General features: G+C 34.2%; 1 long non-coding RNA gene across 9 annotated transcripts; it reads left to right on the top strand.

Annotated features, from left to right (window-relative positions):
* The first annotated feature begins 1,061 nt into the window (after positions 1-1,061).
* LOC147401471 (uncharacterized) lies at positions 1,062-9,745 on the top strand. 9 transcript variants are annotated; one of them, XR_015178534.1, is made up of 9 exons: positions 1,062-1,293; positions 2,319-2,422; positions 4,252-4,553; positions 4,710-4,804; positions 4,900-5,104; positions 6,569-6,610; positions 7,067-7,248; positions 7,396-9,322; positions 9,428-9,745. It is a non-coding gene; the product is annotated as an uncharacterized LOC147401471 (long non-coding RNA). The 9 variants fall into 9 exon arrangements; XR_015178532.1 differs by having other exon boundaries at positions 6,569-6,939; XR_015178530.1 differs by having other exon boundaries at positions 6,569-6,974.
* The last annotated feature ends 2,479 nt before the right edge of the window (positions 9,746-12,224 follow it).

Below are 12,224 nucleotides of genomic sequence, written 5' to 3'. Positions count from 1 at the left end.
GCTCAGATGCCGCCAAGGGTTATCTTGGATTTTTCTCAGTGTCCGCCAAGGGTTATCTTGGATTTTGTTCAGTTTCTGCCAAGGGTTATCTTGGATTTTGCTCAGTTTCCGCCAAGGGTTATCTTGGATTTTGCTCAGATGCCGCCAATGGTTATCTTGGATTTTGCTCAGTTGCCGCCAAGGGTCATCTTGCACTACAACATTTTTGATCTACAGCGGCGTTTTATAACAGCGGATAATTTTATCCGACGCTATATATATGTTTATTGCAGCGGATAATTTTATCCGCCTCTATAGATATATTTATTGCAGCGGATATTTGTATCCACTGTTATAGAGACCTGTGCATACATAGAAAATTCACACCAAATAGCTTCATGCTTATTCAAGTGTATATAGCAGCGGAAAAATATATCCGCCACTAAAACTAGTGAGTTCTCTCTATTTTAAATTGAATATAGCAGCGGATTCTATTTTCCGCCACCATAGAATATAATTTTTTTTATAAAAAAAACATGATTTTGTGAGTTCTCTCTTATCAATTTTTTTTTAATTGAATATAGCAGCGGATTATATTTTCCGCCGCTATAGAGTATAATTTTTTTATATAAAAAACTTGGTTTAATGAGTTTTCTGTATCAATTTTTTTTTATTGAATATAGCAGCGGATTATATGTTCCGCCGCGATAGAGCATAATTATTATTTTTATTTATAAAAAACTCGATTTAGGGAGTTCTTTTTATTACAATTTAAAAAAAAAAATTAAATATAACAGCGGAGTACATTTTCCGCTGCGGTAGAGTAAAAATTTATCGTCGTTTTCTCTATTATATTTTTGTAAAATTAGATATAGCGGCAGATTATATATTCCGCTGCGATAGAGTATAATTTTCCTGTATAAAAAAATTCGCGCTAAATGGTTCCCGCTTATTTGTGTGCACGAAACAGCGGAAATGCCTACCCGCCACTAAAAAAATTAAATTTTTTACAGTTGCCTCTCTACTCTCTTTCTTTGTTTTCTCTCTCTCTCTCTCTCTCTCTTCGCCCTCTCACTCTCTGCTCTTTGCTCTCTCTCTCTCTCACGACGTGAAATTTTGCAAGCTCAATGGCATGGATTGTGTGGTATAAGCCATCAAATTTTTGAAAGTTCGGTTTGATGAGATCGATGCTTCGATCCTATTATAACGCTTCAAACAAGTTTGATTCGAAGGTTGATGAAGAGAAGAATTTGTTCTCTCTCTCTCTGGTTTTTCACTTGGAGCTCTTACAAAGGGTATCATCGCCTCCGAAGGGTATATTTCTCAGCGACTTCAAGTAGAAACCCTGCGATTTCAAGATTTTCGATCAAAAACTCTGTAATTTCTAAGGGTATCATTCTATCGAAGGGATTTCTACGATTCCAAAGCGTATTAAGCTCCTCCATAGAAGTAAACCCTATGATTTCTCTCCTTTCTCCATCGAATTACTTATAAAGTATGCTTTCTCCCATTTTTAATTTCCTATTTGGGTAAGATTGGAGGAATCTATTGTTGGTGATTGGGGATAAATGGATTTTATTGTATTTTTATTAAAATAGTTTATAGTCCAGAATTATTTTTTTAATTAATTTTGGATTCAAAATTGTTGTTTTTCATATTAGTTCCAACTTATTTGAAGAAAAAAGCCTAACACTCTTGTATGTATCCATGGGAAACTCATTTTTAAGAGGGGAAGATATTAATAAGGCAAGGAAGCTCGAATCCATCTACCATGGAAATTTATTTGACATTGACATTGTAGAGTTATAATAATTTGATGCCTATTATGGTTTCTTTATGTGATTGAAAGCTTTTTATGCTTGTTTATGTTATTTAGTTTAGAAATCTTAAAAAGACTGAAACAGAAAATCTAACCAAATATAGGGAACAACCTCAAGTGTGATTATTTGGATACTTGATATGGCGATGAAAAATGTTTTTTTTTTCCTAATTTCTGATAGATTATAAACTGATTTCTATTTTAGATAATGTTTTATATTGGGTTGGATGATTAAAAGTGAAGTGAATTATTCTTTTTTGATTCCTGTAATTTCTGTCATTAATCTGCTTTACAATCCAAAAAATTTATGTTAAAAGCCTATTATTCTTTATTTTTCTTGTATGTCCATCTTTTTAGTTGATTATAGTAGTCATTAGATTTTACTTGCCCTTCTAGTTCTTCTTTTACTATTGCTTTCAGTTAAATGTTGAACATTTGGGATATCTATTGTTAGTGACAGCATTTAGGTGTGGCCTATTTTTGGCATGTTGGAAACTAACAAACACTTCTATGTTGTCAGCTCACCCATGGTTGCGAGATGGAAGCTGCGTTGTGCCTTTAGATATATTGATCTATAAGTTAGTCAAATCATATCTTCGACCATTCAAACGTGCAGCTTTAAAGGTACCATTTATTTCCCCGTTGTCCATAATTTTATGGAATTAATGCTAGAGATATCATTTTGTTTTCCTTTTGCCTTAAGTATTAACGGACAATACCTTTCACTCAAACCGTATGTTCACAAGATGTTCGTGATTTGTTTGGCTATTTCAATGAGAATGTGTTCTATTTGTTTATGTTGAATTGCTTTGTTCCAAGGCATCGCATTTGATAGTGAATCTGTGAATGACATACTTTCTCTCAATCCCTGAGACTATTGGAGTTATTGTTTACTAAACCATGCATCATTTTTAAAATATTTATTCACGGACTTGGTTTTGTAATCTCTTGCCATGTATTTCAGATTAACAAACTTTTTGTAGTTTCCATGCATTGTTTATCGTGTTGATTTAAAATTATTTTTATGAATGTATTTTTATAATTAAATAATGTTTATTTTATATTATAAGCTGTATTAATATATGCCCAATCATAAAATATAATTTATATACAATATAATCATTTAAATTCTCAAAAATGATGAAAAATGCAAGAATTGATCAACTTGACCGAGTTTTCAAAGCTGAGACGGGTGATTCATTGTAGATATCTACCTTGAATGCCTCCAAGACTCAGATAGATGACTCTCCCAAGTCATGTTCTAACATGTGTTTCACATTGGTAATCTGAATGGACTAACAGTAATCTTGTTGTTGGACGAGTTTTAAAACTGTGGTCTGAACAGACGTATTAGATATTTATGCTTTCAACAAATTACTTCAGAAGATCTAGAGTGAAATTGTCTAATATGATTCGGAATTGTTGCTGCCAGAAGAGATTGAGCAAAATCAGGAAATGCATTTGTTTCAAGGATTAATCTATTTGTTTGCTTTTTAAAGTAATTTGTGTTGCTTCTTCTGTCTGGGTCTCTAATTGTCCAATTTTGTTTTAATCCATCGTTGTTTAATGAAGTTATAAAAATACATGCATTTTCATGTACTTGGATATATCTATGTATCTACTCTGACATCATGTTATGCATTGTTGCTGGAGTTCATTCTGTTTTTCTAAAAAGAGTTACTTTTGCTGTCTATATAAATAAATATGGAAATATCACAAGTAGGAATAGTTTTTAAATCATCTCAAGTTGAATTATGAAGTTTTTCTTTCCTTTGCTTGGCAAGTGAGATACAAGTTAGTAAGTAGTGGGTGAAAGGTGCGTTTTGAACCTTTGTCGTGGTAGCCACACGCAGGTATCATCGTTATTTAGACGCCAAGTATTTGTTGTTTCTGCTTCCTGTTTTCTTTAGAGAAATCACTTGAGCACTTCAAATTTAAAACAATACCAGTGTTCATATTCATAATGGTAAACATGGAGTGCAAGATAATCACGGTCTTCTGATGGTTAGTATTGTCATTTTCAATTTCTCTCTCTTACACTAGCAGCATAATATTGCTTATGAGAAGCATTGGTTGAACTGTGAAGTAAGCTTCACTTAGCTCAACCAGCTGGCATTCTGCTCCACAGCCATGAGTTTGCATGTTTCTTTCCTTGCTATTACAATTGGACTGAAACCCAACCTTTCTAAGCTAATGGGTGTTGGATCAATTTCAATACTTATGTATTTGTAAGGGATAAGTGGGCTTTTTCCCCCTTTTCTTATTTTCTATATATATATGTGTGTGTGTGTGTGTGTGTGTTTGTGATTTTATGTTTAAAATAGATTTCTGCATATCAAATGAATTGCATGAAGCAGCATCTCGTGTGGTGGTTGGCTCCATCCTAATTGCCAATGACAAGCTTCTCAATGTACCCCCATTTGATAAATCTAAGATTCTCATTGTGCAAGCAGATCAGGGTATGGGCTTTCAAGGTCTTATTATCAACAAGCATATCAGTTGGGACCTTCTCAAGGGACTAGACAAGGGCTTGGAGCTACTAAAACAGGCTTGTCTTTCCTATGGGGGCCACTTATAGCACATGAAGTACCTTTGGTGAGCTTGTCCCGGAGAGCTACCAAGGATGGCCACTCAGAAGTCTTCCCAAGTATCTACTATCTTGATCAAATGGCTACAGTACAGGAAATTGAAGGGTTCAAGACAGGAAACCAATCCACCTATGACGGCCGGAAACACCACCGCTGCCATTGGCAAGGTAATGCTTCTTTGCCCGTGCTTCTCTGTTATTTACGTGAAACTATGGACAACCTTTCTTTCTCTCGTGTTGTTCAAGATAGTACGAGTAGATGTCAGTTGGAGCAAGTTGTTAACTTCTCTCTCTCTCTCTATCTCTCTATTTTGTTTGGGCTAGGTATTTGGCAATGATATTATCACATCCTCGCAAAAAGGATGCTTACAAAAGTGAGTCACTGTTGTGACACAGCCAGTGGCATCATCGTTACCTTGGTGAATCTTTGTAGCTTTTGTTTCTATTAAAAATTCATTAGAGATTGAATTTATGATCATTCATCATTGAAGTTGCTTTTTGACTGCATAATTAGGATTATGTCGTGGAGGACGTTGACGGTGAGATGGCAGACTCCAGTTGGTCACCTCCTCCCCTCCCACCTGAGCATATTCAGCAATTGAAGACATTGGGTCTCTTGTAAAATCCAAGGATCACTCTTTAGTCATCACATGATTGTGTACATAGCTTATCTCTTCTTCCAATTGAAGACACATCGACAACTATTTGAAACACAAGAGGTGATTACTACCAAGTTTTAATCTATTTTAATTAAATAAAATTGGTAATATCCATAAACTTCCTTGAGATAAGTACAAATAAAGTATGGCAAGAAAGAAGCCAAAATTATCATGTCGTATACTTTCCTGAAATATTTAGAAGACAGGGAATGCCATTGTGTGGTAACGAAAGTTTCTTACCAATGATTTAAATTTACTTGTATATCCTCCTCCTCTTTTTTTTTTTTAACTTCAGACTAAATAAATGTCCAAAATAAAGTTATAAAATTAAACGTCTCTGTTATAACGTTTTGTTTACATATAATCTCTTGCTCTTCTTTCACTAGTTTATGTTTCTCCCCTATATCCATTTTTCTCCTTGTGCCGAACCTATGCATTTCTTTCTCCTTCTAGTATTGGCATGGTGTTTATATAGATATATAAGTTAAGAGTAGTTGCTTCACTGAAACTATTGCTTTTTGTTTGAGGTATTGAACTTAGAAAGATGGAAAGTACAAAACTATGGTGTGTTACAATTTAATTTGATTTTGAGGAGTTTGGAATTTGGATTTGGATATTGAACTTTGGGATGCAAATTGATATTTTCTTTTGAGATTTTTCTGTTCTATTAGAATTTTTTGTTATCTATTTATCTGTATTTAATTATATGTATTTCAAAAATGCATGCTCCTAAGGCTTACACACCCAATGCTTTGGCTAGTCAAACGCCCCGCTTCGTGCCTTAGCTTATATAAACAATACTTAAAATGTTAGGAGCAGAGAAGGAATGAAAGGTTAATTGTGGAGGCCTAGCCAAGATCCATATGAGGTGGTTAAATGTGTCTGATTGCTCCAATCATTTGTTCTTCCCCATTAAAGATGGGTGCCTACCACCAAAAGATCTAGATAAAATTAGTGGGTGGACCACCTCTATGGTATAGGTGTAGAGAGCATCATTTTCATTTGGGTGCAAACCATACGCCAAACCGTCGAATTTTGAAAATTTTCACGTAGTGTTAGTAGCTGCTACTAGCAGTGGGAAGGTATGTTGTTCCTGAATTGATTTATGTAACTCGCCAAAGTTGACTTATTGGCTGGTGTTCAAGTACTAGTTCAAAACCAAAAACCAGCCAAGTGGATGATTTCATTTATAAATACTTGAAGCAAACATATATGAAACTTCATTGTGTATTTACTTTGTCCTACCCTTATTCTGCATTACTGTGGGTTTATATATGTGTGACTAGTAATATAACAAGGCATCTATCAATTTCATATTACGTTTGAGTTATTTTCATAGCAAATGTGGAGTTACTGGCATGGTTTAAAATGTTGTATTGATTGAAAAAATTGATATTTACCGGTCGATACATTCGGATATTTATGAGTTTTGCATCGTATCTTTTACACTTATGTCTAAGAGTACTTTAGTTTCTCAAAGTCCAAACTGCAAATAACATTAATTCCTTATATTTTTTCTTGCAGAATATATAACTGATTGCAGCAGTGGTATTCCTTATATGTTTGGTAATGCAGTTATATATCGAAGGGTATTTACTAGCTATGTTAGCTATTCATGGTTTGATTGCTTGTTCATGTGTGTTTCTCGTCTCTCAAAGGGAGTTCAGCTATGTGAAAAAGACAAATATGGCATGTCTTACATAGTGGCACTGATAAGTCACATGTTGGCTTGTCCATACATATGTACTATGATATACTTCTAGCTATATTTAATGTGTTTCTAAGTGTGTCAACATGCATATGCAAGTTAAACATTCATATCTGTCTCTGTCACATAGCCATTCAACATGCTCCAAGTAGCTGAAATGCCTGTTGGACATGCATGCCTTGAGGAGGTATCTTTGAGACTCAAAGTAAAGATAAGAAGTTGGTACATTTCCATCTGGACAAAACATATCATTAAGGAAATCTCAATTTTCTTTTGCAACATTTCTCTTTGCTGAATTTCTTCTTTTCATACAGAAGAGGTAGTCTTGTTAATATATGGGATGATGGAAAGTATCGGCACAGAAAACTTGAGCTGCAATTGCTGAACCTAACCCGACCAATAAACATAAAGAAACTAATCACTATTGTCATTCTTAACAGCTAGTGTGTTGGTATAGCATGACCGAAAAACAAGCCCTTTCTTCTAGCACGGAAAGGTGAAGACTGGCATCCCAAGCTGCTGCAGTAGATGCTCATGCATTGAATGATTGAAATATCTTACACACCATTTCACTATCATTAAAGGTCATCTGATAGTCAATGTTTCTTGTTTTCTAATTGGTGGTGGGTTACTTTGATTGCAGGTGCCAGGTATGGTGAATGTCGATTTTGCCGATGTGCGAGCCATTATGGCAAATGCAAGTTCATCTCTAATGGGAATAGGAACCACGACAGGTACTCAAAAGGATTTGTTTTCCCCTAATACTCTTAAGATATGTTGTTAGTTTGTGAAGCTTGTGCGAATGGCAATCCCACAGACATAGGTTCAATGCCCACATTCACCCTTTCTATCAAAATGACAAAATCATTTCATAAGCATAGCTCATGATTCATAGTAGATGTTATTTTTTCCTTATAGGTATAGATGTTATTGTTGAAATCAAATTTCACAAGTTTTTCCGTGTAGGAGAAAGCATTGTGTTCTTTTCGTGTGTTGTAACATTTGAGTTATGCTTTTAAAAATACCATGATTACCAATTACATACGGATAAGTTGTAACATTAAGAAAACGTGGAGGATGATTGTCAACCTTTTTTCCATGTAGGAGAAAGCATTGTGTTCTTTTCGTACGGATATGCCGCGTTGAATGACATCCAATCTCCTTTGCTAGATATTGGTATTTGTTCAAGGTTTTCTTTGAATATTTTGATCATTTAAATGTGTATTATAATAGCAACTGATCCATATTGATACAGAAACAGAAACTGATAGTTGAAACCATGCACAAAAACTAGGTTAAACTGTGCAATTTAGATACAAATGCAAGCCAGTATTCTGTCCCACAAGGCTGGATGATGGAATCAAAGTTAACTTCTTTCATTATAAATACTTCAAAGACACGTAGAAGCCAGTACATAGTATCAGATTGGAAACAAACAGATACAATGAGAAGGTTTAGAAACAAACAGATACATCAACAAGAGTGTTAAATTGATATGTTGCTGTTCTGTTGTGGAGCCCAAAAGTCAGCACACCATCCAATGCTAGAGTGTGAAAATTCTCTATCTACAGAAAACAGTTTAGCCTTTTTATTCTTTACCCATAGCTTGGTTAGCTGACAGGTTGCAATGCAACTTTATGGTTGTTGGTTCAAGTCCTACTTATCAACCCAATAAAAAAGTCTTTATGTTTTGCTAAAGCTAAGGTGACGAGTGAAGTTTTTAGTGCAAACTTTAAGCTAGGCAAACCATTTCCTAAACTTGTGATACAGAAGATGATATACTAAGTTTCTCAATAATGGTTAAAACAAGGATTAATCTGACTTTTATGTCAAATGTAGCCACACTCCATTTATACTTTATTGTTTTGAGGACGGTATGAAGAAGAGTCGATGTTTTCTCTACTCTTTTGCTTCATTACTGGTTCTCACCATGCTCTTGTAATGTTGGTATCAGTCCTTGCTCCCTTAATTTTGATTTGAAGTATTTTGTCCCCTGAAATTATCTTTAAGTCCCACAATATTATGTCAAGGAATTATCCTTCATAGTTGTTACCCGACCTGTTAACATTCCTCAGCATGATTTTATACTTAAACAAGAATTCAACTTGATTCTACACTGATAAATCTGTGTTCATAGGAATTCATGATACTTGCAGATTACGTACAGTAAAAAAATGTATAAAATGATTTATTGAACCTTTTGAATTGAACTATTTTCTGTGTTTTCTTATATATAATGGACTGGGATGATTTGAGATGAAAGCTCTAATGTCGAAGCTACAATACATGGTAAGTTATAGGCATGTGATGGACAGGGGCGAAGCTAGTGGGGGCAATCCTAAATTCCATGTATTTTATCACATTTACAGATTATGGGTGTTTTCGTTGAGCTGTTTTCTACTTTACCAGGTTTCACATGTTTATCAGATACTGAAGATTGAGGTGCTATCAAGGATGATCCCATTTTTTAACTTTTCAATCATTAAAAGATTTCGGTTGATGCTATTAAATCTAATTTCATTGCCATGAAAGTTGACCATCAGAAGGGTGCCATTCTCTTTGGTAGTTTGGTAAGTTGAAAGCATATTGTCATGCACATATTTGCTTAGAAACATTCAATAGTGTTTCTATTGAGTGTTTGGACTTTTGTTTTCTTTTTTCCTTCTATATTGTAGATAAGGAACACTAGAGGCTTCTTGCTCGGAAGTCAATAATTGAAAAACAAAGGAAGAATAAAGAGCGTCAAATGTTGGAAATGGTAATTCTGTGCTAACGTGAACAACAGGTATGTTTTGTGCCCTTTCCGATTGGTCTCACTGCTTAATTTACCCCATACACTTCATAAATGAAGAAGAATGATCTTTTTGTCCATAAAATTTTCACTATTTGTTTGAAATTTTGCCTGTGTTAGTGCGGGATTAATCAAAGTTAGTGTGGCAATAGCAGCTCTCTTATATTATTTATTTTAAAGTTTTCAATCTGTACAGGTTGGAGGACACATGTTAAATGTATATATATATATATATATGGGTCCCGTTCAGCAACAAACATTTTGACAAACATTTTGGCAAAACATTTTTCAAAACATGGGTTTGAGGTTTCGGAATGGGCTGATTTTTGGTGAGGATGATCTCTACGGTGAGGAGATTATCCTCACCAAAAATCAGCCCATTCCAAAACTTCTAGCCCCAGTTTACAAGTTGAAAAATCGTGGACCGTCCATTTTTTGTAAACCAGTTTTGATGGGGTTAGAAGTTTTGGAATGGGCTGATATTTGGAGATGATGATCTCCTCACCGTAAAGATCATCCTCACCAAAAATCAGCCCATTCCAAAACCTCTAACCCATGTTTTGAAAAATGTTTTGCCAAAATGTTTGTCAAAATGTTTGTTGCTAAACATTTCCTATATATCTATATGAAAAAAAATTACAGTAGTGGATACAAATTCCGTCTTTATATATTATTTTTGAAGGATATATAATCATTAAAAAAAAAAAAAAAGCGTATAGCAGCGGATTTTAATATCCACCGCTATATGTGTTATATATATATTTTTTAAATTGACCTATGGCAGCGGATCATAATATCCGCCGCAATATGTGTTATATCTTTTTTTAAAAAAAATTGACCTATTGTAGCGGATATTAATATCCGCCGCTATATGTATTATATTCTATTTATTAAAAAATTGATCTATTGCAGCGGATCTTAATATCCGCTGCTATATGTATTATATCGTATTTGTTAAAAATTCGACCTATTGCAGCGGATATTAATATCCGCCGCTAAAAGTACTACCTGCAACAGCGGAATACATTATCCGCTGCTATAGTTAGCGACGGAGGAAACAACAACGGATCTTTGGTTCCGCTACTCATCGCCGCAATAGCTTTTACCGGCGGAAAAATTAGCTTGTAGCAGCGGAAAAATCCGCCGTTATAGATAAAAAATGTTGTAGTGTTGGATTATGCTCAGTTATGCTCGGAATTGTGCTCAGTTTATGCTCAGTCTATGCTCAGTTTATGCTCAGATTATACTCAAATTATACTCAGATTTTACTCAGTTTCACACAGTGCACACACTTGCACATTTGCACTTTTTAGTCAGGGAGAATTCTTTAAAATTCAAGGATCTGACACTGTCAGTGAGAGTTTGCGCTCAAGGACCTGGCAACCTTTTAATTCGGGGAAAGCTTTACCCTCAAGGATCCGAACACTTCGACGAATTGCTAAATCAGGCTGCAAAATGAACTGTCACTAGCTTTGGCATTCGGATATCGCACTATCTACCAAAATAGATTTGCTATCTAGTTTGCTTCAACCCTCTGCCAAAAAGGGGTATCTCTAGACACCCCATTTTTGCATCCGCCTGATTAATCAACTCGTCAACCTGATCGCAATGATGCCCAATGATGGATGTTATTTCCATTGCTTTACTTTGTTACTAGATATGTTTCAGAAATCCGGATGAGGTATCTCGAACTACAAAACATTAGAAACCACGCTACGCTAGGAAAATATGACCATAGAAACATAGAAATCATCATCTTGTAGACCCAAAAAGAAGCTTCAAGATAAAAATCACTAAAACATTATCAAATTACCAAAATACCCCTAACCTCAAAAATACCCTAGAGCCTACGTTACGCTTAGGAAAACTCTCTCAAACGCATAAAATAATAAATCGAAACCAAATAAATCATTTAGCCAATTTTCACATAATTTGATAAAATTACGAAAATGCCCCTCATAAAGTTCACAACCATTTCACACAAAAATTTCATAAATGACATAAACTAATATTTTCATTGAATTCCTTATGAAAAATTGATTCTAAAACATCCTAGAACATTAAAAACTGACTTAAAACGTGAAAAGTCCTCTCCGGGGGTGAAACGGTAATTTCACAATTTTCATAATTAAAAATTTTGAAATTAATAAATAAGACATTAAATAATTAAATTGAAACACATTAATGAAATTAATTTAAAATTTTGAACCAAAGAAATCGATCAATCGGGCTCTCAGGCAAAATTGTTGAAGGTTCGTGAGATATTTCTTTAAAGATCCCTCTATTTGGGGGTCCAAAGAATTAAAGATATAATAGAGGAGGCTTCTCCAAAAATTTAAAGCCAATCAAGCAAGACTAAAGTCAAGGTATTAAAGTCAATCAAGTGAGACTAAAGTCAAAATTAAAGTCAATTAAGTAAGACTAAAATCAAGATATTAAAAGTCAATCAAGTGAGACTAAAGTCAAAATATTAAAAGTTAATCAAATAAGACCAAAAGTCAAAATCATAATAGAGTTCTAATTAAATAATAACTCTATCTAATAGAGTTCTAACTAAAACACAACTTCACATAAAATAATTTTAATTAAAACACAACTCTACCTAAAATAATTCTAACTAAAATACAACTCTAACTAAAAGAATTCTAATTAAAAACTAATTCTATCTAAATCAACCCCTA

Source organism: Akebia trifoliata, chromosome 5 (genome assembly GCF_017979445.1).
Source record: "Akebia trifoliata isolate Shusen 1 chromosome 5, ASM1797944v1, whole genome shotgun sequence".
NCBI lineage: Eukaryota > Viridiplantae > Streptophyta > Magnoliopsida > Ranunculales > Lardizabalaceae > Akebia > Akebia trifoliata.
This window is presented reverse-complemented; position numbering and strand designations above follow the sequence as displayed.